We start from the raw sequence: 24,458 nt of genomic DNA, 5'->3' as shown, positions 1-24,458 counted from the left end.
TGGACATATGTTTTCATTTTTCTTGAGTGCGTAGGAGTGGAATTGCCAGGTCATAGCGTTTAGTTTTATGAGAGACTGCAAAACTTTTTCTCTAACATGATGTACCATTTTTCATTCTCTTCAAGGAAGTTTTGGGTGCTCCACATCCTCAATGTTTGGTGTTGTCATTCTTAATTTTATCCATTCTGGAATGTGTGTCTTGGTATCTCATTGTAATTTTTTTTTTTTTTTTTTTTTGAGACAAGTTCTCCCTCTGTTGCCCAGGTTAGAGTGCAGTGGTGGCATCATAGCTCGCTGCAACCTCAAACTCCTGGCCTTAAGCAGTCCTCCTGCCTTGGCCTTCCAGAGTGCTAGGATTACAGGTGTGAGCCACCTCTGTTGGCCCCTCATTGTAATTTTAATTAGTTACCTAATAACTGATGTTGTTAGCACATTTTCATGTGCTTCTTGGCCATTTGTGTATCTTCTTTTGTGAATTGTCTTTTTAAATATTTTGCCCATTTAAAAAAAATTGAGTTGTCTTTTTATTATTATTTTCCCCATATTCTGTTCATTTTTGCTTTAAGTATTTTGAGGCTATGCAATTAAGTACAAATATGTTTAGGATTATGATATCTGCCTGGTGAATTGGATATTTATTTTTCAAATGCTTTTTGTTTTAAAGTTATTTTTGTCTTATAATAGCTATATCAGCTTTTTTTGCTGTAGCATTTATATAGTATCTTTTTTCATTCTTTTACTTTTAACGTTTCTACATTCTCGTATCTTATTTCAAATGCTTATAAACAGAAAATATTTTTTATTCATCCTTGTATCTTTAGTAATTAGCATGGTAGCTGTCATTTATTGAGCAAAGAATGCATGTTTCAGGAATGATTTAATTGTAAAATGTACTAAGGAATGATATAAGAAAACCCAGTGTATGCCAGGAATTAAAGGAAGACAAAGGTGATACATTCAACAAGTATTTATTGAGTATGTACTATATGCTAGGCATATAGTTGTCTGGTACCTGGCCCTGGGGTAATTAGGACAGGGGAATAGTGGCCTGGAGTGTTAGAGCCTGATAAATGAGGTAGTTGAAGGTATAGGCTCTGGATTGCTTAATTTTCATATGAAAGGTGTACTGCTTTTCTATCTACGTAGCCTTGGGAGGATCGGTCCCACCAGGGTCAGCAAGATCCCCAGATGTCAAAGCATCAAATACAGAACCAGAAAACATGATTATTATAACATTGTTCTAGGTGCTTGTGATACAGTAGTGAAGAAAGCAAATAAGACAAGTATTGTCGTGAGTTTGCATTCTAATGAGGGGAGATGACAAATAATTAAGCAAGTATTTAAGTAAGTGGTTTCTAATTATGATTAATGCTATGAAGAAATAAAACAAAGTAATAGGATAGAGAATGGCTAGAGGACTTCTTTAGATAGGATAGTTAAGGAAGGCTTCTCTGAGTTGATGGCAAGTAAGCCAGGTAAACCCTGAAGAAAGAGAAGGAACATGTGGTAATCTGGGATCATGAAGTTCCAGGCAGTACAGCAAATGGCCCTGAGGCTGGAATGGACTTTATTTGTTCTAGGAACATTAAAAAGATTAGTGTTGGTGGAATGAATGGTGGGCAAGAAAGAGAGTAGTTAGAAAAGGTAGGTAGGGGTTGATTGTGTTAGCCTCATAGACAGTGGTAAAAAGTTTGGCTTTTATTTGTAATTGAAAGCCTTTGGAGGGAGTAGGTCTTTTTATACTCAGTTCAGTATAAGTCAGGTACAAATATCAATGACAGTGTAACATTTGGGAGATACAGTAACATGCTACAATTATATGATTAAAAAGGAAGATGTTATTAAATTGGGAAAGTTTTCATGAAACAAATGGCTACTAAGGAGTATTTTGATCATTGTGGGAGACTAGGATTGAGGAAGAATGAGGATGGAATTTTAAAGGAGAGGAATCCAGCAAAGCAGGCCTATGTGCTCAGGCACCATGGCTTTTTAAGTATAAGAATTTACTGTCAAGATAAATAATAATAATAATTACTTGGGAATATAAAAACAAGGTGTGTGAAAAACAGATTCTGAAGTGTACCATGGTCCTTACCCCCAGTATCCATACCCTTGTGTAACTCTCTCCTTTTGTGTATAGGCAGAATCTGTGACTTGCTACTAACCAATAGAGTATGGCAAGGTGACAAGATATATAAATGTGATTATGTGTATGTGATGACATTACATAAGATTGTAGTACCCATCTTGCTGAAGTCTCTTACTCCCTTGCTGGCTTTGAGGAAGCAAGCTGTCATGTTGTGGGCTGCCTATTTTGGTGGTGCCATATGTGAAGGAACTTAGGGCAGCCTCCGGGAGCTAAGGGCAATCTCCATCCAAAAGCTAGCAAGAAACTGAAGCCTCAGTCCTATAACCACAAGATAGTGAATTCTGTTAATGGCAGAATTGCATTGAATTGGAGGACCTCCAGCTGGTGTCCACTGCAGATTTGATTGCTTGCTTGGTATGTCTCAGAAGTTTTCTGTGTTAAGTGTTGATAATTGTTGTGGAGTGAGATAGGAAATAGGAAAAAGCAAGTTGAGTGTTGTTTTTCCCATGCTTACAAGTATAATTGCCAGAATTATATGATTTGCTTCCCTCTTAAGAATTATTAGGCCAGGCGCGATGGCTCACGCCTGTAATCCTAGCACTCTGGGAGGCCAAGGAGGGTGAATTGTTTGAGCTCAGGAGTTTGAGACCGGTCTGAGCAAGAGCAAGACCCCATCTCTACTAAAAATAGAAAGAAATTAACCAGTCAACTAAAAATATATATAGAAAAAATTAGCCAGGCATGGTGGCGCATGCCTGTAGTCCCAGCTACTTCGGAGGCTGAGGCAGGAGGATCTCTTGAGCCCAGGAGTTTGAGGTTGCTGTGAGCTAGGCTGATGCCATGGCACTCTAGCCCGGGCAATAGTGAGACTCTGTCTCAAAAATAAATAAATAAATAAATAAATTATTAGTATAGACCAACACTCATGATTATATTTCTTCTATTTTCTTCCTTTTCCTTTGCTTTTTCAGCATGATGTGGTAGGAGGAACACAGTTTGTTGTTAGAGAGACATGATATGAGATTAAATCCAGATATTCCCATTTAGGAGCTATACAACACTGGGCAAGTTTCTTAATCTTGTTGGGCCCTAGGTTTTCTGATATGTAACATAAGGATAACACCCAGCTCATAAGGTGACATTTCATATCAAAAGAGATTATGTACATAAAGTCACTAGTATGGTTCCAGGATATACTATATAAACTCAATAGATGTTAGTACCCTTCTGCTTTATTCTTTCTTTTGCTATCTAACTTACATTTGTGGTTATTTTTTTAGTTTCATTCTCTTTGTATTTTAAAAATAAAGTAAAAACCAAGTTTTAAAATAATGCATTCAGTATTTAGATTGAAACTTAATGGGAAAGAACATGGAAATATTCCAGTTATTTGTGTGTGTGGGTTTAACAGCACTGCTGTTTTAGCTGGATCACAGAGAAACCTCTGTTTGCTACCATGGCACACTTGTCTTGGCTGACCAATCCTATTTTCTCTGGTTTTCTTTAAAGCAGTTTTTTTCAGACCTTTAAAATGTAACACTTGGGCAATGAATAGCCTGGAAAAAACTATCTTGTTCCAGTGGAACTTGGCCCAAAGGATTCTGGTAGAGCTAGCATAGTTCATTTGAAAGATTTGGGAATTAAAAAAAATTTAAACACTTGCATTTTATAGTCTTTAATTTTTTTCCTTACTGCTTTGTCATTTGATTAAATACTGTTTAAGAATTTAAGTTAAATAACTTCATAAACATATTTTTATTTAATGTATTCTTTTAGAATTAATATTTAGTTGCTTATGCTGTTAAAGAATGAGATACTACTAATCATAAATAACTAATTATACATTTTCAAAAAGAATTCTACAACTCAGATAGCTTTCATGTTTGTGAAATACATATCTAAATTTAATCATTTGTTTCCATTATTCATATTGACCTGGAGGCTAACTGAAGAAATGAATGATTTTTATTTCATTTGCCAAAAAACTGTTTGAAATATATTTGATATTATCGGGAGGTTAAAGATACGTAATTCAATAAATTTTTAAGAAATACTTATAACCATCATTTAGAGAATAAAATCATCACTAAAATATTTAACTATTTTACTTTAAAATTCTAAAGTATTACTAATTATGATAAAATAAGCAAATGTTTTACATAATTTTTTTCATTTGGTGGATTTTCAAACAAAAATTAAATACATTTAATCCCAATCAACATAAGAATAGCTATAAAGTAGAAAGAAAACAGATTTTATAATCAATATCCTTGTATTTGAATCCTGAGTTTACCTTGTATAAGCTGTGTGGTCTTGTATATATCAAGACAAATTGCTTAATTTTGATTTTCACTTTCCTTAGCTGTGCAGTTTGATTGAAAACACCTCATAGGTATGTTTTTCAGGATCAAATTAGACAAAGTAGTGACTTCATACGTTCTAAAGTACTATGTAAATTTTGGTTAGTGGCTTTCTTAAGAATTTATAACATCAGATAATACAATTAAATTCAAACTACCTTCTTTTTTATTCATGAACTGAGAAGTTATTCATTTTTCTACTTTGTCACTAAAACTATAAGCTCTACCTAACACAGTGCCTAAGCTCCATAATAGGTGCTCATACAGTTGTGGAGTGAAGGAATGAATATGTTCAACTTCTTGGCGTCAACATTGTGTTTTACTGTTAAAAACTAAGTTACCTCCTTAATAAATAGATACATACAGATACCTTTACAGACTTTGTTTCAATAAGTCAGGCTGTAGAGGTATTGCTGTAAACCCTCAAATTTATTGTAGAACTACCGTAGTCATATAATTGTCATAGACCGAGGCAGTATAGTACAATTAATATGCTTAGACCTAGGTTTGAATCCCATTCTTCTTACTGGTTGAACAACCGTGGATAAATCATTTGATTTTGAGCCTCAGTTTCTCTAGTAAGTGGTGAGACTACCCCTTTACAGGGTTACTTTGGGAATTAAAGTTAATGGATGTGAAAGTATTTATAAACTGTAAAGCAATACAAAATGTAGATGTTCTTATTAAGATTGGCAAGTATATGAGCTAGGCCATGTGGCTGATTTTTTACGTTCCTGAGTATATAGAAAATATTATTGCAAAGATTTCACAAGTTTGGATATTTGAAAGGATTATGAGTCTCCATGGAGTATATTCATCTAAGGCTTTTATTTAAAGGCAAAGGATATGGTGCAGCAAGAGAAAGAAGAAAACAGACAAACATTAAAGATATCGAAGACATCAAGGAACAAACTCCCTAGGATCCTAATTTGCACACAGGCCCAATTCATCTCTGGATTGAACCACCAGAATCCTTGTGATAAATCTTGGCTTCAAGAGGAGCTCAAGGTGAAAATTCCTAGTGGAATATTTTATGTTGCTCTGGTCATGGAGTGTTTTTTTTCCTAGGACTTTTAATACTTCATTATTATACATTTAAAAATATATTTAGACTGTATAGCCTAGTATAAAATGTGGAGAAAGGACTTGACTTAATTTATTTCAAGATAGTTTTTTCCCAGTTGCCTCAGTACTATTTACTGAATCCCTTTCTACTTTCAATGATTTGAAATGTCAACATTATTATATACCAAATCCTATATGTATGTGAGTATATGTCTGGACTTTCTAGGCTGTTTTGTTGATCTCTCTCTTATGTCTCAATATAATATTTTAGTGATTTTCTGTAACTTCATAATTGCCTCAATTGCGGGTTCCACTTTCTGCATTCCCCCTTGTGTCCAGGTTCTCTATGTCACTTGCAGGAAACACTGCACAAAATTTAAAGGACTTTGTGGTTTTGTTTAGGGTCAGGAATAGAAGGAAATAATTTTGTTATGTACTCCACAGAACCAGGAAGAGAAAAATTAGAAAGAAAGATGTAGTAGGGCTGAGGAAGGAGGCATTTAGCCTGTAATCAGGACATTCTGGTTTGAATCTGCCTCTGATGCTTACTGTTTAAATGCAGGCCAGCCAGTTGACCTTTTGGACTCTATTTCCTCACTTGTAAAATGAGAAAAACTGATTAAATCAATGCTTCTTAGAATTTTCTGCCAAAGCACCTTTAGGGGCAAAGAAAAGTGAAAATAAGTGCCTGTGTCTGAAGATGAAGCTGTAAGCAGCCTGTCATAAGTCAGAAATGTTTTTTTAATACTCACAAAACATTTTTTGGGGGATACATTTGGTTATTACAGCATTGGGAATGATAGTAAAAATCGAAAACAAGCTAAATGTTGGCTAATGGACAATTGTATATTGTGATGTGGCCTTAGAATACTATGCAGCCAAATAAAAGGAATGAAATAATCTATATGCACTGAAAACATGGTCAGGGCTCTGGCTCCATTTCTCTTATTCTCCTAGTTCTTTGCTCTTTGTGTTTCTGTTTTGTCATGTTGCTGGACAATAATCATCAACTGAGACCTGGGAAAATCCTGGAGTTGTACAGTACAAAAGTTTCCCATATCTGGAACCATTTTAGAACCTCTAATTCTACCACTAGTTTTTAATTCTGCCTCTTTAAATTCTTTCTGGTTAGAGTAGGAAAGTTTCTTTTCAGTTTGAATGTGAAAGGGACTCTGCAAAGGGATTATTACTTTCAAATGTTTGAATTCTTGAAGCATCTTTTACACAGGTACCATCCATTGGATCCTTACCATTGTACAAAAAGCTCTGGCTTTCAGAGTTGCATCAGGGATTTTCATGAAGTTTTATTCTTCCTTTTTGTCCCCTTATACCATGGTTAAGGGGCATACAAAAGACGAATGTAATTCCCCCTTCAGGCTTTCTCACTACTGTCCCACTAAGTGGAAATCTTTGAGTCATATTATAGGACCTCTGCTGAAGGACACCTTCCCCCCCCCCACTCCCCCACTGCAATTCTCCCAATTCTGGCAGTTTCTGAATAGAAGATTGGCTTGATTCTGTGATAGAATATGGGAAGTATGTTAGGCTAGTGCTCTATTCACTTTTTCTCAAACTTTTTGCTTTCAGGATCCCTTTCTGCTCTTAGAAATTATTGATAACCCCAAAGAGCTTTAATTATATTTGGGTTTTAGCTACCAATATTTACAATATTAGAAATTAAAGCTGAGAAAAAAATTTTAAATATTTATAGTTTAATTCATTTAAAAATAATAATAAACCTATTACATGTTAACCTAAATAACATTTTTATAAAAATATTTTCCCAAACTGTATTTTCCAAAACAAACAAAATTTAAAAGTAAGAGTGGCACTGCTTTACATTTTTGGAAGTTTCTTTAATGTCTGTCTTAATAGAAGTCAGCTGGATTCTCATACATGTTTTTGCATTTAATCTGTTGTAATATGTTGTTTTGGTTGAAGTGCATAAAGAAAATCAGGTTTTATATAGACATATGTAGTTGGAAAAAAGAAAAGTATTTTAATAGCCTTTCTAGATAATTATAAATGCTCTTCTTTGATAATATATGTACAAAAACTCGACAAGTGATAGTCTTAGAGATAACTGGAATATAGAATCTGAGACCAGATCACTGAACTTTTCTTACTATGTCACATTAAAATACATTGGTCTGTCTTGCCTTTTGAATAGAGTTTTACACATGCAAGATTTTATAGCATCATGCATAGATCATTTGGAAAATTTTGGTTCACTGTCGATACAAATCTTCTAGATATTGAGATATTTCCCTATTTAAGTGTGATCTCAAAAATCACACTTATTAATATTATCATCTCTGATGTCATCAGAAAAGTCTTTTAAGTCTTAAGCTATTGAGCTCACAGTGGTAGATGCAGGTTTTCAAAAATTCTTTTTTTTGCTTGAAAGCTCGAGTTTTATCATTGGCTTAAAAAAAATATATTCCTTACTTGTTTTTCTTGAAAGGATGGGCTCACTTTGCTTATTTCCAGGAGAACATCTTCCAGATACCCAAGAATGAATAATTATGGTTTACCTGTCACTTCTTCTTTTAAGTAAAAATAGTGTTCATGAAAAAAGTGGCTGAGTTCACATCTCAAAACAGTCACAGAAGTACCTTTCCACACTTTGGTATGTAGTAGAAGTTCTTTATGCAAGTCCTATTTCATGATTGAGAATATTAAAAAGATGAGCACTTAAGAGTTGAGATTTAATACAATTAGTAATTTTTATTGCTTCATCAAAGACATTGTTAATTGAAACTGGCTTTTTTTTTTTTTTTTTTTTTTAACTGTGAATACTTGGTGATGGGGAAGGATATAATGATTGTAATACAGTTTGGTTGCACTGCCTTGATTCATGTGAGGGTGCCAGCAATTGTAGCCACCATTGCTTTTGTGCCATTAGTGCAAATGTCAATACAGTGAATCAAGTAAATAATTAGCAGTATTGTGGAAAGAGTTTTGGTCTCAAAGACCCCTGAAAGGGTCCACCAGCCATAGTTCCAGAACTATTGCTCTATACCTACTACAAAAGATTTGTCTACTCAAACATAATATTTAACATTTAGCTTTTTGAAATCTGCTACTTTATAAAGGAATTTTAATAGAATATATTTTAGCAGGAAGCAAGAAGATATAATCAGTTACTCATTTCAGATAATGGACCCTACTGTATATGCACAGACTTGTTTAAAATCCTCATTGGTGATCTTCCTTCTACTAGAGGAAGTTTTATGTACTTCCTCTTGTATTTAAAGGCTCTTTCAACAGGTAGATCTCATGAAATCCATTATAACCTTGGCATAAGGGAAAAATTTAAATTCTAAGAACTTATGCCAAGATTTCAAGGAGGAAACACTATTTGTTAAAGGATATACAGATTTCTAGGGAAAATGAGTTCCTTTGTGGCTTTTTTGATAATATTGAAAACAACAATACTAATATAAGCTCGTATTTATTGGTACTTTCTATGTGTCAGCCACCATGCTAAGTACCTTATTATAATGAAAAATCTGTTTAGGGAGTATTTATGATGATGACAACCTGCTTGCTTGCTTGCTTATTTATTTATTTCAGAGTATTACAGGGGTACAAACACTTTGGTTATATAAATTGCCTTTGCACTGTCTGAGTCAGAGCTACAAGCATGCCCATCCCCTAGACAGCTCCACTGCACCCATTAGGTGTGAATTTACCCATCCCCTCCTCCCTGTTCCCACCTGCTGGACACCCTGTGAATGTTAGACCCTGCATATTTAAAGTTACTTCTTCCTTTCATCTATGGAAAGAAAGCAGGTAACTTTTTTTTTTTTTTTTAACACTTCTGACATATTATTAGTTTTTCAGCAGAGTAATGGTTATATATTTGCATGCTTTTGGTTGTCTTTTGTCTTTTGCATGACAAAAGTTGGGAATAGTGATTGGAAATGTATTCTTCCATCATAGAAATCTCTCAGTTGAATTTATATTATACCTTTCATCTCTTCCCTCTTCTGCTATCTCACAGCCATTTTAATTCAAGCTCTCATCATCACTTATTTGGACTATTGCAGTCATATCCTATTTTGTCCTCTGATGTCCTCTTGCTACCATCTCCAGTCTATCAGGCTTATCTTGACATTAATTGTCTTCTTACTGTGCCTCTGCCTCATTTGATCTTCATTTGCTAGGGAGATCACAGACATGTTTATCTTACTTCTAGTTTATTTTAGTAGCTCTGTCTCCTAACACAACTTGCCTCTAGACATAATAGAAGTTATTTCTCAAGGTTTCCTAGGCACACCATGCTGTTTCTTGTTTTTGCACATGAACAATTGACTCTTGAATAACACTGGGGTTGGGTTGGGGCACCAACCCCCCATGCAGTTGAAAATCCACATATAACTTTTTTTTTTTTTTAAGAGGGTCTCACTATGTTGCCCAGGCTGGAGTGCAGTGGCAAGGTTGTTGCTTACTGTAACCTTGAATTCCTGGGTTTAAGCTATCCTCCTGCCTTTAGCCTCTGGAGTAGCTGGGACTTTAGTCCCATGGCAGCATGTCTGGCCTGTGTGTAACTTTTTTTCTTTTTACATTTTTATTTTGTAAAAAAATATCCAACCCAGACAGAAAGAGAGCCAGCTATATCCTGTCCTAGAAGGATTTAAATTTTGTTTGTCGCTTACTAGCTACAGGGCTTTAAGTTGCTTAAATTGCGTGATGCACAGAATTCTCAACTATAAATCCAGAATAGTATCTCCTCACTTCTAAATCTTCATAAATTGTGAAGAGCTTTAGAAATGTGAGTTATGATGACCAGTCTGTCAATTCCAATTTCCACACTAATAGCCACAAAGAAGCCTTAGGATGTCTAAAGTAATTTAAAAAGTGAGGCTTCCATTTCCTTGGCAGAGCAGGACAGGGGGCACTGCTGTTGTAAAGCGGAAAGTGGCATTCAGCAGAAACCCACGCCTAGCAACCGTTGGCGCAGAGGATGATGCGCCTGAGTGTGAGACCTGCGTGTGTGATTTCTACCTGAATGATGTACGCTCACTACCAGGGGATCTACAAACTGGACCAGTCACAGGCAATACAATTTGAGATCATTCTTTCCAAGGCTGTTTATTCTTTTTAGGACGCTGGGCAGTTGTCTGGCTTGCTGGAGGTTTAGCCTGGATAAATGACACAGCTCATGGCACCATATCGAGTCAACTTCACGCCGACCCTCCGGATGCCTTCACGTGACCGTTCTTTTCCCTGTGCAAAGTTTGTGTCTTCAGATCCACTCTGCTTACTTCCAGTGGTGGCGAGTTTCCCTCTTCCTGTACTGTTCCTACTCCACTCATGATCCTATAATGTGAGGCCTCCCTCTCCACCTTCTGTTCTCCTGTTTTCTTCCTTTCCCCTCATTTCTTCAACTTTACCTGCACCCTCCCTGGTCACATTGCTGTCTTCCCCATTCCTCCTGCCCTCGGGAGGAGGGAAGGGGCACAGACCTTCTTTTCAAAGCAACCCTCAGCGGGCTGAGGGAAGGCCTAGTGGCCCTGTCTTCCCCCTGGGATTTCTGAGTTATTTACCTTCATCTCAAGGCTCCAGCTGCTGTGTGATCTAGAAAGTGCACCCCACGTATAATTTTGACTCCCCCAAAACTTAACGAATAGCTTACTGTTGACTGGAAGCCTCACCCATAACATAAACAGTCAATTTACACATATCTTGTGTGTTATATGTATTGTATACTGTATTGCAATAAAATAAGATAGAGAAAAGAAAATGTTATTAAGAAGATCATAAGGAAGAGAAAATGTATTTTGTTATTCCTTAAGAGGAAGTGGATTATCATAAAGGTCTTCATCCTTACTGTCTTCACATTGAGTAGGCTGAGGAGGGGAGGAAGAAGAGGGGTTGGTCCTGCTGTCTCAGGGATGGCAGAGGAGGTGGAAAGGGAGACAGGAGAGGCAGGCACACTTGATGTAACTTCATGGAAATACTTTGTAATTTCTGTCTGACTTTCTTTTTTGCTTTTTCATTTCTCCAAAAATGTTTCTATATGGTAACTATCTTTCTTCCACCATTGCTTTTGTTTCAGTGGCCATATCATAAAAGGGTCCATGTTGTAAAAGAAGTTCAAAAACAGTCTTGAATAATCAGAACCCTTCTGCTGGACTGTCTAATGTCAATTTGCTTTCTGGCACTGCTTGTCTTCTTCCCCATTGTCTGGCACTAGTTTGGGAACACTCCTCTCCATGAAGTCATCTTCTGTTAATTCCTCTGGTGTGGTGTCTGTTAGCTCTTGAATTTCTCCAAGATCCATATCTCAAAACCCTTCACCCCCACCTTTTTTGCCATATCTACAGTCTGTTTCATGATTTCCTTGATTGGCCCTGTTGTAAATCCTGTGAAGCCGTGCACAACATCTGTGCACAGTTTTCTCCAGCCGGAATTTATTGTTTGGGGCTTGTTGGCTTTCATGGCTTTTCTCTTCTTCTTTCTTCTTCTTCTTCTTTCTTCTTTTTTCTTTCTTCTTCTTCTTCTTCTTCTTTCTTCTTTTTTCTTTCTTCTTCTTCTTCTTCTTTCTTCTTCTTCTTCTTCTTCTTCTTCTTCTTCTTCTCTTTCCTCCTCCCTCCTTCCTCTTTTTTTTTTTTTTTTTTTTGATATGGTCTAACTCTGTTGCCCAGGCTAGAATGCAGTGGTGTCATTATAGCTCACCTCAAACTCCTGTGCTCAAGGGATCCTTATGCCTCAGCCTCCTGAGTAGCTGGGACTACAGGTGCTTGCCACCATGCCTGGCTAATTTTTCTATTTTTTGTAGAGACTGGAGTCTTGCTTGTTGCCCAGGCTGGTCTCAAACTCCTGGCCTCAAGCGATCCCCCACCTCAGACTCCCAAAATCCTGGGATTACAGGCATGAGCCACCATCAGGTCCACCACTGATGAGGATTATCAGTGACTCCTGTCATAGCACCTTTACTGTTGTTATCTGGTTATTGCTTCTGCACTTGAAAGTCTTCTGTAGATTGCAACTCAGTAGACACTATTTCAAATGAATTTATTGTGAAACTTGTGTTATTTAGCTGATTTGTTCTTAGTGGACATGTTGTTGGTATTATCATATCTGTTTCTGTGGTGTCTCTTTTGTATTGTTGGCAACAAAGGTGACTGTCAAATTCATGTGGATATTAAATAATTTGTATGCAGGCAACTTTCTTGAATGCTTTTACTTATTTATTTTTTTTTGAGACAGAGTCTTACTCTGGTGCCTGGGCTAGAGTGCCATGGCATCAACCTAGCTCACAGCAACCTCAAACACCTGGGCTCAAGCAAGCCTTCTGCCTCAGCCTCCCGAATAGGTGGGACTATAGGCATGCGCCACCACGCCCAGCTAATTTTTTCTATGTATGTTTAGTTGTCCAGCTAATTTCTTTCTATTTTTAGCAGAGACGGGGTCTCACTCTTGCTCAGGCTGGTCTTGAACTCCTGAGATCAAACAATCCACCCGCCTCTGCCTCCCAGAGTGCTAGGATTACAGGCATGAGCAACTGTGCCTGGCGCTTTTATTTGTTTTTACCATGATTTCTAACTGTTCAGATTTATACGATTATTTTTGAATCAAATAAAATAAGCCAAAAAGGTGCAGTTTTTTAAAACTTGTTCCTTGTCATGATATATAAACCATAATATTCAAGATGAATCTTAGAGTAACCATTGCTTTTTAAAAACAGATTACATATAATTCCAATGCATCTATTATTTGTTCTAACAAATAATTACAGACTGTATATTTTTCTAAAATAGAATTAAATTATTAGAATAAAACTGTTTTACCTCATTATAGAGTAAAATCTTAAAAGGAGAATAACAGTTACTGGACACCTATTCAATTCACTTTTCTAATATTTCATGGTTACAACAATAAGTATTAATATTATGCCTAATCTTCACATGAGAAAAATTAAGGCTTAAGGTGGTAAAATAACCTGAGTAAACATTTCACAAAAGAGAATATATTATTAATAAACAAAAAGAAAAATTAATAAACAAACAAAAAATAGTCCAGTAATCCAGAAAAATATAAATTAAAATGATATATAATTTTCTATCTCTTAAATAAAACATTGTATTGTTCAATGTTACTAAGGTTAAACTGTGAACCAGTCACCCTGAACCCACTGCTGATAGGAGTATAATTGGTCCAACAATTCTGGAAGGCTGTTTGGTTATCCTATGTAATGTATCCACAAATACAATGAGTAAGTGATTATCATATAGTAGAACATTATGCTGCCGTCAAAATGGTATTTTCAGAGATTATTTTACTTATTTTAAGTAGGCAAGCATTCATTGCTATACATGACGAATTGATAGTATGATTCTAAATTTATTTTAAATATTAGATGGAAATATATGAGAGTATTAGTGATATTATGGAGAGCTTATAGATTATTTTGATTTTATATTCATAGAAACAATGACCATTTTTAGAGCTTGAAAATCATTTAAAGTTATTAAGATTACTATCTCTGCTACTATATGATGTTTCATGTCTGCTACTATCTGCCCCATCTGTCTTTTTCTTCTTTTTCTATAGAACAGCTTTCTCTCACTCACCATATTCTTGGCCTAAATATGGATGCCTCAGCTTTAGCTTTACACTGCCTTCCAGTACAAGTATCCAAAAGAGTGTTGTTTTTGTTTGACTCCTAATTCTAATTTTCCAGACGAAGACTCTGTGATCAGTGTGAGATTTGGCAAGGGAAGTTAGGTAATGTGGAAGAGCTTGTAACTTGCTGCCCACCCCAGTGGGGGATAAGAAACAAACTCTTAAAAAAAAAAAACTGGGCAGTTTCTCTAAGGGGAGATTCTACTCCTAGGAATTCATCCTGTGAACTTAATAAAATATTTGAAGAAAGAAATATGTTCAGGGATGTTGTAGTGGTTGAATAGTGCCTCCCCAAAGTTTATATCCACTTGAAACCTCAGAATGTGACTTTATTAAATAAGGTTTTTGCAGATACAATTAAATATCTTGAAATTAAATCATACTGGAATTAGAGTGGTCCCTAAGTACAGTGACTGGTATCCTTATAAGAAGAGGACAACAGTGGTATAGAGAGAAGAAAGCAATGTGAAGATGGAGGCAGAAAGTGATGCATTTGGAAACCAAGGAATGCCAAGGATTGCTGGAAACCATCTGAAGCTAAGAGATAAGCATGGGACAATTTTTCCTTTAGAGCCTCTAGAAGGAATGAACCCTGCTAACACCTTGATTTTGGACTTCTGGCCTCCTGAACTCCAATCGGTGGTAATTTGTTATGGCAGCCCTAGGAGATTAATATAGATGCTTATAATATTATTTATTCCAGCATAAAAACCTAGAAATAACATACGTATCTACCAATAAGGGATTGATTACACAAATTATATCTAGATAATACTATGTAATCATTTTTTTAAATGACAGATCTCTATTTATAGATTAAAGATAACAATGATACATTATTTTTTTAAAAAGTTCTAGAACCCAGATCACTGATCGTTGGGGGTCCCTGAAAGTCTTGATCAGAGTAACTTGGAAGCAGTGCAGTGGTCAGAAAAAAAAATGTGTTTTTTCTTCTTGTGTCTACTTTATATGAGAAAGAGCTGTTTAAAAAACTTTTTTTGCATGTTTAAGGCAATTTAGGAAATTTTTATGCCACTGTAAAAAATGTAATGAAAATAAGTCACAAAAATATGGAAGGTGGCCGGGCGTGGTGGCTCACGCCTGTAATCCTAGCACTCTGGGAGGCCGAGGTGGGCGGATCATTTGAGCTCAGGAGTTCGAGACCAGCCTGAGCAAGAGCGAGACCCCATCTCTACTAAAAATAGAAAGAAATTATATGGACAGCTAAAAAATATATATAGAAAAAATTAGCCGGGCATGGTGGTGCATGCCTGTAGTCCCAGCTACTCGGGAGGCTGAGACAGGAGGATCGCTTGAGCTCAGGAGTTTGAGGTTGCTGTGAGCTAGGCTGACGCCATGGCACTCACTCTAGCCTGGGCAACAGAGTGAGACTCTGTCTCAAAAAAAAAAAAAAAAAAAAAAAAAAAAATATGGAAGGTATCCTTGGTGAGATTTTAATAGTAATAAATAGTCTGCATTTTTATTAACTAAAATTAGTTTAGTCTGAATTTAAAATGCATCTTGAAGGACATGTACATTCATGATTTTTAACTGATACATTTCAATTTTAAGTGAGTGAAGAGAGAATGAAAGATTATAGTGAAATTAGTTTGGAGTGAGGGATGAATCTGTTACATAAAATTAATTTTGGGGAAAAGAATGACTCCATTACATTGTAATTGAACCACATCTGAAATAATGTCTGTTAGGTTTTAAATATCTTTACTGTTTTGTAAATTTGGTACTCGTTTACTTTGCGTGAGGGAAGTCTGGTTTTTTTTATTATTATAGTGCCTTTTGTAGTAAGTGCTCAGTGAGTATTTGCTATTGAATGCATGGATGAATGTAAGACCACTGTCCATAAGAAATCTGAGGAGATAATACATAAATATCTATTGATTTTATGTAGTAAAAAGAGATCTGTCTACACAAAGCAATCTGTGCTAAGTGCCAAGTGAGAGGTTAAAACAGTAAGTGATGTAAGAGAAATGGTCATTTTCAGTAAAATGATTAAGAAAAACTTCATCTAATGTAGGTAGGATTTGAGTTGGGCCCTGAAAGGAAAGTTTCAATAAAAATGGAGAGGAAGTAGGGATTGTCAAAATAATCATTTTCAGATTTTGTAATTTCAATAATGCCTCTTCATTATTTCTGAACATGGTTTGGAAAACTTCTCTTTTGACCTTTGGAATAAATAAAAAATCTTCATTTCACCAAATATTTCTCCAGGGAGTTCAAAATCATCTTACTTCCCTTGTTCTTCTCTGGTTCATGTGGCCTTCATCAGGCTTATCTGTTTAAAATCCTTGTCACTGTTCAGTGCTCATCACTGAAACTTCTTCAATTATATACTGATAATGCTCTTTTTGTTGAATCGTTCTCCTCCCATCTAACTTGCATCTTCTTAGGCTAGAATTTACCTGAGCTGTAACTGATAATGGAGCTCCCAAGTTCTTCTCTTAAATCTTTACCACTATGTATTTAGCCTTTCTTCCCAAACCTTAGATGTGCTTCATCTTGAATGTAATATGAACATTTTCATTTTTACAGTATGTAGTTTAAAAATATTTTTAGTAATAGCTTACATGCAATAAAGTGAAAGTAATATATATTTTTAAAAATAATGTGGAAAACTAATTTTTACAAATTAAGTACTTTTTGAAGCTACTATATGCACCCTGAAGAGAATAGAAAGACTCTTATATTAGTAGTGATAAAAAGTTTGCATATCTTTCTGTCTTTCAAGGCAAAATAAGTATTACCTTCTTACTGATGTCCATCTTGGGTTCCCTCTCTCCTCTGTTGTTTTTTTGTTATGTGTGTGTTCTTTGGTCCTGTTGTCCTCCCTTGCTAGTTGTTTACCTATCTTTCCTACTAAATTGTATGTGTACTTTTTCAGGATAGGAACCAGGGTTAATTCAGTGCCTTGCCCATAGAAAATACTTACTAAATGGTTGTCAAATTGAACTGAATTTGTGCTTATCACTTTTTAAAGTAAGGCAACCTGTATTGGTTTCCTGTTTTTATTCTGATATCTGTCTTAATTTAAAGCTACTGTAAGGGGCACCTAATACTGTACTATGTATGCATTTATATGATGGTTTGGTTTTTTTAAACTTAGGGTGAATTTATTCTGGTATCCTGTAACTTTCTTTGTTACTGGTTTGGATTGGAAGGCAAATCTTCTCCCTTGTGAAGATTGTTCTTGAGCTGGTCCGAATACCAAGACAATTCCCAGGCAGCATCTAATTCTTAACATGGCAAGATTGTGGAAGTTACTGTATAATATCCTGTAGATCTTTTCTCATGTCAGAAATAATCTTTACATGTATTGTTTAGTCATACTTACTACATTTATCATATTTAATACTTTGTATAATTTAAATATTATTGGTTTTTTCTCATTTTACTGGTCAGGAAATTAAGGCTTAAGCATAAAAAAGTTGCCTAAGTTCATACAACTAGAAGGTGGTAGAAAATATGAACAAAATGTTGCCTGCTGTTAGTTGGGGAGATTAATTTAGATGATCTCTATCTTTTTCAGCTCTGAAGTATCTGAAGTTCTGGGAATGTTTAACATTATTTGAACATTTAGCATATTTGAACATAATCAGTAAAATATTTGGGAAAATGCACTTGCTTTGGGGAAAATGCTGGCTGGGTTGGTTTCAGGCTCAAACCAGTTACATACAGCTTTCCTCTAGCTTATTTGCTGACTGTGCTGGAGGGCTCTCCACAGTGGCAATGAAGCAGTGTAGATCACTTTTTCGGCTCCACTAGATTTTAACGCTTCTTTTTTAGATCCTTCTTGCTGAGTGATGGATATACAATTATAAATACAGCTGAGCTCTAAATTGTTTATCCAGTGACCTCAGGGATCTGTGTATTCTGCCAAATGTAGAACTGTTTAGACTGCTGAGCTCACTGGCTCCATCTACTGTTTTCTACTGTATCTTCATTCAGAGTTCTCTTAAATTTATGCTTTGCAAATTGTACGTTTCCTCTGACTTTCTTTCCCATACTTTTGATATTTGATTTTGTCTTTTCCCTTGACAAAAGATAACTTTACCTATTGAAAAATCTTGAAATTACTGGAATATTATCAATATTACCTATAATTTGTATTATATAAGGACAGTGTGTTTGGGGTATAAAAATACCATAGTTTTCAGATTTTTTAAATCCCTTCAATCTATATTCAAATAGGACTCCCCTCTAGAAAAAAAAATTTCTTTAATATTTTAGTACACTGTTGTATGGGGTATGAATGAATCTCTAGTTTCTATTTTCAGAAAAGAAACTGTTTTAATTGAATTTTCTGGGAACAGTTAACCTCAAGCCAAATTAAACTCTTAGTAGAAGCAATTTCGCCTTTATTTTTTTTTTAAAATAGGCTTAATTCACTTTATTTTTCTTGTATAAAAACCCCATGTTGTAGCCACAGCTGGAGCCTGGGTCTTGGGCATGGAGACTCTGGTGTGGGTCTGGAGGGGATGATCAGTGAATTCCTGGTAGGGAGACTTGGTGAATATGGTCTCTTTCCAGAAGTCAGGGGTCAGATAGCTATAGGTCTTGGAGATGGCATCAGAGGTGGCCTCGGCAAAGTTGCCCAGGGTGGCAGTGCAGCCCCTGACTAAAGTGTAGGAATTGTCAGTGCCAGCCAGCAGCAGCAGTTTCTTGGGCACAGGGGCCAAGATGTTGCCAGCGCCTCTGGGGGCAGGAATAAGGTGCACCACCACAGAGCCACAGCAGCCTGTCACCTTGCAAGGGACAGTGTGGGGCTTGCCAATCTTGTTCCCCTAGTAACCTGTCCACACAGAGACAATGCAGAGCTTGATCAGGATGATGGCCCTTGGGATGGAAGTAGCTACCTCTTTGGGGCACTTAACATCCAGAACGATGTGACCATTGTAGTCTCTGATGGCAATAAACATCTTGAATCTGGTCCACTGTCCAATGTGGGTCTGCTTTTGCACCAGCATAATCTTCAAAGCCTCATCTTTGAGAGGTGCCCCCTAGAAAAAGCCATGGATCTCAGACTCCGTGACGGACAGGGAGAAGAGATAGATCTCCTCCAGGGATTTGAGCTTCAGGTCCTTGTCCACGCATTCCAGCTTAGTGACCAGCATCCACTCCTTGTCCTTGGCCTTGCCTCTGTGAGCTCCAAGGCCTTGGCTGGAGCCCCTGGGCCCTGCTGGTGCACCTGCATCATCTGCCATTCAGTGTTTTCTCAGAGAAGGACAATAGCCTTTATTTTCTATCATTCATCTTTTTAATACTTTAATTTTAAATTAAACTCAATATAATCACATTGTAGAAAGTATGGAAAAAAGAAGAAAAAAAAATTCCATTATTTAACAATCTTAAACACCCATTCTTATTTTTGTGGTTAGAGAACCCTTACCAACCATAGTTTCGCCCAGCCATGATTGATGAAAGTATAGTTTTATAATTGTGCTAGTTATCAATTTATTACCTCTCAGCTCCAAATTCACTATTCATTACATGCTTTGTAAAAATGGACCCGAGTCCTTAAATGTTTTCCTTTGATGGTCGGGAGGATGTTAAACTTTGTCAGTAGAGGGCACTAGAGAGACATTGCAAGAGGAAGAGATTTTCCTTCCTGGTTCTGGTGTGTTGGTTTGGCGGCGGCTTTGGTGCCAACTCTTGAAGTCCAAGTGGCTTAAACAGTCTCTGGCTCCTACAGTGTATGAGGCTTTCCCAGTGTCCAGCTCCTGAAGTTTGTTCAGCTTCTCCAGTGCCAGGCTACTGCAGAACACAGCAGTCAGCGGCACCTAGTGGTCAGTACCTTCTCCCGCCCAACTCCTTCCCCCATACCTCTATGTGATCAGCTTTTCTGGCACCCTACAGGGCAGATTTCCAACAAGTTCTGAAGGGTAGAGTTTCAGCAAGCTCCGGGTGTGGCACATAGCAACTTCTCTGCTATTCAGTGAACCATGTCATGCCTTCTCCAATAAGGTCTACACCTCAGCCCTAGGAAAACCTTTTCTTTAGTGTTCTGTAATATCTCAGCCTAAGTAGCTGCTCCTTATATCTGCTGATCCTTTATTCTGTAGAGTTTTTTTTATTTCTTATTAGCCATTCTCTTAGTACTACAATTCCCTGTTATAGTTAATAATTCTTTTGGTAAGCTTTTCCTATTTAAGTTACTCTGTGGTTTATCTTTTCTGATTGGACCCTGACTGAGACCATTTTTTAACCAAAGGTTTTAAATCCATGATCATTTTATGTACATTATTTTTGCTTAATAAAATTAAATTAGCCAACGTTTATATGGCCCCTTATTTACAAAGAAATTTTATATCTATTATTTAAATCAGCTTTTCTTTTTTTTTCTTAAGACTAGTCATGATTCAAAAAATCGGCTTTTAAAAAGTAACATTTTATTCTCTCTTCCTGACTTTATAATCTTACCTAATTTATCAACTTTTTGCTTTTGTGGTTAATCTTTTTCATGTCCTGTTAAAAAATCATAGCCACTCCAAGGTAATGAAGATGTTTTCCCATGTTTTCTTCTGAAAGTTTTATTATTTTACCTTTTACATTTAGATTGGTAGTATATCTGGAATTTATTTTTGTGTAAGGAGTGTGAGCTTGGGGTCCAGATTCATTTTTCTCCTCTATAAATATCCAGTTAGTCGAGTACATTTTATTGAAAAGACCATCCTTTCTCTGCTACACTGCAGAGTCGTATTTGTCATAAATCAAGTGGTCATAAATGTTAATTTGTTCTTGTAATTTTATCTGTTCTGTTCTTTTTATCTAACCTTAGTAGTAGCTGGCCTTGATATCTAGTACTATAAAAATTCCAGTTTTGTTGTTATTCAAGATTGGCTTGGCTTTTCTTGGACACTTGTATTTTCATATAAAGTTTAGAATTAGCTTATCAGTTTGTACCCAAAACCTGTTGGGAGTTTTGTTAGTATTATGTCTTTCACATCTTTGTCAGATTTATTCCTAGGTATGCAATGTATTTTGGTTTTATTATAGATTACATCTACAGAACAAAAGCTGCAGTTACAGGTTCTGGTTGTCAGTCTGACTCAGGAGTCAAAAATGTCTTTAATGTAATAATATGTTTACTTAGCTTTATAAAGAGATACAGGGATATAGCATCTTCATCTGATCTGGAAACCCAATCACTACCCAAATACACAGCATCAAGTATAAAGAAAGATACAGTGGCTCACACCTGTAATTTCAGCACTTTGGGAGGCCAACATGGGAGGATTGCTTGAGGCCAGGAGTTCAAAACCAGCCTGGGCAACAGTAAGATTTTGTCTCTACAGAGCATTTTTTTAAAAAATTAGCCAGATGTGGTGGCCCACACGTGTAGTCGTAGCTACTCAGGAGGCTGAGGCAGGAGGATCCCTGGAGCCCAGGAGATTGAGATTATAGTGAGCTATGGTCATACCACTGCCCTCCAGCTGGGGTGACAGAGTGAGACCTTGTCTCTTTAAAAAAAAAAAAAAAAAGTATAAAGAAAGAATTCTTTAAGGATCTAGGGAAAAAAAGAAAGTAATCTAAAAGGGAAAAATTTAGGCTTCTTCAGACTTCTTTATAGTAACATTCAGTCTGGACGATAACAGCACAATACTTACAAACTTTTGAAGGAAAGAAAATCTGTGACATTTTATAGCATTTATTCAAGTCTTTTTTTGAATATAAATGCAAAAGACAATATTCTTAAAAATTCAAGAAGTCAGGGAATATAGCACCTATAAGTCCTTGAAAAACTATGAAGATGGATGGTGAAATGTAAACAACTAAAACTTGATTTAAAATAAAAAGAAAAACATGGAAAGAAAAGCCATGAGGAAAAAGACTGGTGGTAGGTACTGTAATCATTTAAATACAAAACTGAGACTAAAACAAAGTTGAAATGACTATATGAACTAGGAATTCTACCCCTAGTTATATACCCAAGAGAATTTTTGTATCTGTCCACACAAAAACTTGTACATGAATGCTCATAGCTGCATTATTCATAATAGCCAAAAAGTAGAAACAACCCAAATATCCAGCTGATGAATATATAAACAAAGTATGGTATATCCATACAATGGACTATTACTTGGCAACACAAAAGAATGAAGTTCTGGGTACATGCGCAACATACATGAACCCTGAAAACATTATGCTAAGTGAAAGAAGCCAGACAAGACTACATATTGTATCCTTTCATTTGTGTGAAATGTCTGGAATAGCCAAATCCGTAGAGACAGAAAGTAGATTAGTGGTTGCCAGGGGGTATGGGAAGGAGGTAATGGGGAGTGACTGCTGATGAATCTTGGGTTTCTTTTGGGGCTGATGAAAAAGTTCTAAAACTAGTGGTGATGGTTGTACAAATCTGTAAATATGTCAAAAACCACAGAATTGTACACATTAAAGGGGTGAATCTTATATGTGAGTTGTATCTCAATAAAGTTATTTTTTTAATAAAAGAAAAAAAAGGATAGAAAATGTGGTTTGCAAAACAAAATATAAGCCTTTGATAATGTAAAATATAAAATCCTTGACAATGTGGAGATGAGTAATAAAAATCGGTAAGGGCAGGGAAGAAAATTTAGGAGTGTGAATTTCTTCAACTTTCACAGCAAGGATGCATTTGCTATAAAAATTAAACATGTGTAATAAAAATCAGGTCTCTAACTTTTAGTGGTTTTCATATGCAGTTTGGCTTTCTTTTGTTAAAGTATTTTTAATACTTTTTTTAAAAGAACATGTCTAATACCCTATAAAACTTTGTCTTTTCTTTCTTAATTCATCCATTCATCTCTCTCTGTATATGTTAAGCTCAATTATCCTCATTAAATATTAATGATGATAATTTCTGGGTCTTAGAATATTTATTTAATTTTTCTTACACTTTTATAAATTGCTTAAATTTTTTATAATAAATATGTCATTCTTTGAAAAGAGTGAAGTCATTCTAAAATAAATAATCTGCCATCTACTGTAACCATTGTTAAATCAAAAAAATAAGAAACATTTGTTTTATTGATAATAACAGAGGACAAAGGAGAAACGGCTACACTCAGGTTTAAGCCAGCATGCATGCATGCATGCATTTGTTTATTTTACCAGACTTTCCTTAGTACCTGCTCTGTCCTTGGTAATGTGCTGAGTGATAGGGATAAAAGTATGAATAAGAAACTGTCCCTGATCCCCAAAAGCTTGTAGTCTAATAAGGTATCTTGTTACATTTTGGACAGCTTTAATTTATAATGTTTTTCTTTATGTTGAGTGATTTGCTTCTCTGCACCTTCATTGATTTTAATTCTGATATTTTATAGTCATAACCAACCCCATTCACCTTTAACTTTACAATCTTTCAGATATCATATGATGTGTTGTATTTATTAAGTAAATTATTCTTTTATTTTAGTCTCTTTTCCTAATGCTTTAATATCTATTTTGTTTAAAGTAGGGTGCCACAAATAAGACAAGCATTCCAAAGAGAAGCTGAATTAAAGCAGAGAGAAATAAAATGACTACTCTCCAGCTCTTTCCATTTTTCCTCTTTCCATTTTTACTTCTTTTCCTTGTTTTAAGGTAGTATTTTGAGATCTTCCTCACAGAATACATTTGAGGAACTATACAGAGATTTCCCCCCTACCTATAGAAATAGTTTTGTCATCTTTCTGTTTTTGGAACTTTCTCTCAGGGTTGGTCTTATTCTCTCTCACACAGCCTGTATTTGTGTTTTGCTGTTCCTCATTCTAATTTAGAAACCTTTGCATTGTCCTTAATGAGTTTCATGTAGTTTGTAGAACCCTCTTCCATACCCTCTACCTCCAGGTCATTTGAAATGTACTCCTGATTTCCATACTATTGGCATCACAGCCAAATTTAACATTATCTGTACATTTGGGCATGTTTTAATTCCTTCATCTCAGTCATCAGTAAAGATTTTCATTAGTTTGAATCCTACCACTCCTGCATGGTAAAATACTTAACATCTCTTACAGGTTTATTTAAAGCTATTGATAACTGCATTAGATACATAACTCTCAGTCTGTCTGGCTCCCCACCTTAGATTTTCACACTCCACCTAGGCAAATTACTTTGTTTTTTGTACAATTTGGAATTCACTTAATATATTCTGAATAGAATACTCTGATATAATTTTTAAAATATTAATAAGCACCCTCCTGTGTGAATACTGTGCTAGGGAATCTAGTGATTAGAATGTTGGCTATAAAGACAGATCAACCTGGAATAAAGTCTTGGCACCACCATTTGCTTATTGTGAGAACTTGGTTAAATTATATAATCTCTTAGCCTTC

The 24,458-nt window shown here is 35.8% G+C and overlaps 1 protein-coding gene and 1 pseudogene across 2 annotated transcripts in view; one reads left to right on the top strand and one right to left on the bottom strand.

Annotated features, from left to right (window-relative positions):
• The window catches only part of ACER3 (alkaline ceramidase 3), a 129,727-nt gene that overhangs the window by 19,077 nt on the left and 86,192 nt on the right, over positions 1-24,458 (top strand). The gene's annotated exons all lie outside the window — the stretch shown is intronic.
• On the bottom strand, positions 18,549-19,367 carry LOC138383610 (small ribosomal subunit protein uS5 pseudogene; annotated as a pseudogene).

Source organism: Eulemur rufifrons, chromosome 6, assembly GCF_041146395.1.
Source record: "Eulemur rufifrons isolate Redbay chromosome 6, OSU_ERuf_1, whole genome shotgun sequence".
NCBI lineage: Eukaryota > Metazoa > Chordata > Mammalia > Primates > Lemuridae > Eulemur > Eulemur rufifrons.
Note: the sequence above shows the minus strand (reverse complement) of the source record. Positions and strands in the feature narration are given on the sequence as shown.